Here is a 3305-nt window from a genome sequence, read left to right as displayed (position 1 = left end):
TTTTTTTATTAAAAGATCATTCAGCTGTCTACTTTTTCCTTCAACCTCACTTTCTTCAATGCTGCTAAAAATATAGATTGAAACACTACTTACAATGATTAAATTATCCTAGAGTTTTGAGATGTTAAGGCAAACCCAAGTAATCGTACCTGTTTAACATATTCTTAAAATGTTTCTCTTCCTCCACCCTGTCCTCTGACATACCTGTGCATGCATATGTATGTGTTGCCTTGGTGAATCACCTTGAGGTATTTTGTTTTGTCGTTAAAAATCGACTTGCTAAAACTCTCATCTACCCAAAAGGAAGCCATCCAACATTGTCTGTGCCATTAACTTGTTCATGTTGAAAATATAATCTATACTAAATGGAATGAAGAATGAATTTGGAGTCAAACAATCTGGCTTCATATCCCAGTTCTGTCACTCCCTCCATGACCTTGAGTAAATCTCAATCTCTGTGGGCCACAGTTTCCTGATCAGTAAACTCAAGGTAGGGATACTTACTAGCTCTAAATCTATGATCCTATAAAATGTAAAAAATAAGAAAAATGTAAAAAAAAAAACTGCTGAGAAAGTTTTTATCAAGTTATTTACCTTAGCATTTTCCCAAATATTAATATTCTATCTTTAGATATGATATTAAAAGATACATCCACTAATACGTGCTTTCAAAGTGATAAAGGAATCATTCATTAACTGTGCAAAGCCGAATTTGAAAGGCAAGCAAAATGTCATTGGGATTCTTTCTGTTATCCCGTTCTGGGGGGTAGGGGGGAGTGTTAAATGAGGGATGGCATGAGGACTGGACTTGTGATTTCATTAACATAGTGATTTTCTTAATGAGGAAACTCCCTCTGCTAGGGAAGGTTGACACTTTCTCTATAACTTCTATAGGCTTTGAGAGTTGACTAGTAACTGAGAGATTAAGTGATTTACCCAGGGTCACAAAATCAGTTTGTGCTGGGGTGAGGACTTGAGCCCAGACCTTACTGGCTTCTATTTCACAGTGCCCCTATCCCTGTTTTCTGTGTGTATATGTGTGTGTGTGTGTGTGTGTGTGTGTGTCAACCACCCACAAACACACTATATGTGTATAGATGCATATATACCTACATATATAAAAGGAGAAAAAGGAACTAGCTTTATATTGGTTCATGAGAAATTTTATAAACATTTTGTTAAAACTAATCAATGAACTTATTAGGCTACTGTTTATATATGAAGACCAAGTTTTGGAATCAAAAAGAAGGGGATGGATGATCTACTCTATATTTCTACTATTTACTTAGTAGAAAAGTAAGTTTAAAAAATTATTTAAAGATTTAGACATTTTAACTTTAAGGTTCTACCACATTAATTAAATTTTGACTAGTTTCCCATTTATAAATTAGAAACCACACTTACTAATATTTACTTCTTAATGTTCTTCCATTTGATGCAGTAAATGCTGAAGGATTTGTTGCATAATTGAATGATGTTTAGGGAGCATTTTCATGAGATTATTATTAAGACACCCATTTACATTTAGAAGCCTGAGCTTGCTACCCTGTGTTTTAATAAATGAAATTACTCTGGACCCAGATTCTCCAAAAAACATACAAAAACCCCAGATCCTTTCATCCTAACTTTAGCACACGTGAATATGAAAGGATAAGCAATAATTTGAGTAAGACTTATTGGTGTTTCTCAGCTAACAAAATTTTATACACATATAATTTCAAGATTTCTGCCTGTTCATCATTGACATCTAGAAAAAAATCCAGCCATGCTTGCATGATTATCTAGGGTTACTTTCGCCATGATTTTTTGTACCACCTTATAAGGCACTTGCTCCTATCTGAGGTTTACTATTTAGTATGGAGTGTTCTGATTTGGGTATATTTAAGAAATACTCAGCTGTCAAAAGCAAAGAAACTGGGAATGGTGTTTTGACAGTGATATAGTGTTAAAGGAAATACTGTAGTCTGAATAAAATTGCTTATGTTCTCAAAAACAAGAGTAATATAAAAACACTTTGTTTATGTGGGGGAAAAACAGAAGGAAAAAATTCCTAAGGCTTTCATTTCTTTAAGAAATTCTGAGAGTGGCAAATTAGGCAAGAAAACCCATTTTACAGAAAAAGATTTTTTACAAATTCTGTCTTTATGCATGTCTTCTTTCCTGCTCCTTTTCTCTTTTGCCCCCTCTTGTCGGTCTATCAGTCTCTTCTTCCCTTCCCCCCATGCCTCTCTTTTTCTCATCATAGATGTTCTGCTGGTAGAGAGATTCATGAGGTAGGCTTCCCTGTCATGTTAACCCAGAGCAGATTTGGGAGGGGAAATGTGGCAAATATCTCTAGCAGCTGTCAGACTCCTGAACCTCCTTTCAAAGGGGCTGGAGTAGTGTCCTCCACAAGTTACCTATTAGGCTTACAGCCCAAGAATTTGATAAAGAGGATAGGGTGCTCTGCTAAAGATTCCTGGGTATGAGATGAGCCTCTGTGTATGTGTGTGTGTGTTTGGATTCCTGGAGTGACCAGGGCTTTCTAACAGCCACCCTCTCCCAACCCTGATACAGATGTACCTCTCTAAATAAAGAGGAGGGGGCGGAGACCATAGAACAGGAGAGCAGGATGATTAATATTTTCCATTGACTATTTATTTGAGGTGGCTATTTCAGATTAGCGGGATGTACACTCCAGCTCCACCCCACCCCCATTCCCCCTCTTTCCTACGCTCCCACACAAAAAGGGGTATGGAGGAGGAGAGGGAGGAGAGGGTGTAATCTTGCTTTAAACGCGAAGATTGGGGCAATCTTAACAAAAACAATCACAATAGTAAACAAACATCGCATTTTGCTCCGTCCTGTTCCATTCAGTTGAAGCCAGGCTAGAGGATGAGTTGCAGCTGAGGTGAAATATGGATCTGATTGGGAAGGCCGGGAAGACTATGATGAGAGCGGAGACTGTTGGGGAAGTGTTTGAAGGGAGGTTTTAATATTAATAGTTTCGATGTAGAGACAGAAGGGAGATTGCGTCTACGGCTCCTCGGGGCAGACTCTCAGTGACAGCGATGATGGATGATCCGGCGCAGCAGCGCAGCTCCTCCCCTTCAGCCCCAAACCGTGTCAAAGCTACTTTAGTTGAAGCTTTAGAAATAAAATAAATAAACAGCATCCACACCCCCTTTGCCTGTTCGCCTCGAATCCACCTTCATCCCACCCCAGCTCCTGCTTTCTTACATCGATTTATGGGTCATTATAAATCAATTACTGCTCTCAATACTTTTTTATTTACTTAAATAATCGAAAGATGAAAAGGAGGCTTG

This window comes from Notamacropus eugenii, chromosome 7 (genome assembly GCF_028372415.1).
Source record: "Notamacropus eugenii isolate mMacEug1 chromosome 7, mMacEug1.pri_v2, whole genome shotgun sequence".
Classification (NCBI taxonomy): Eukaryota; Metazoa; Chordata; class Mammalia; order Diprotodontia; family Macropodidae; genus Notamacropus; species Notamacropus eugenii.
Note: the sequence above shows the minus strand (reverse complement) of the source record.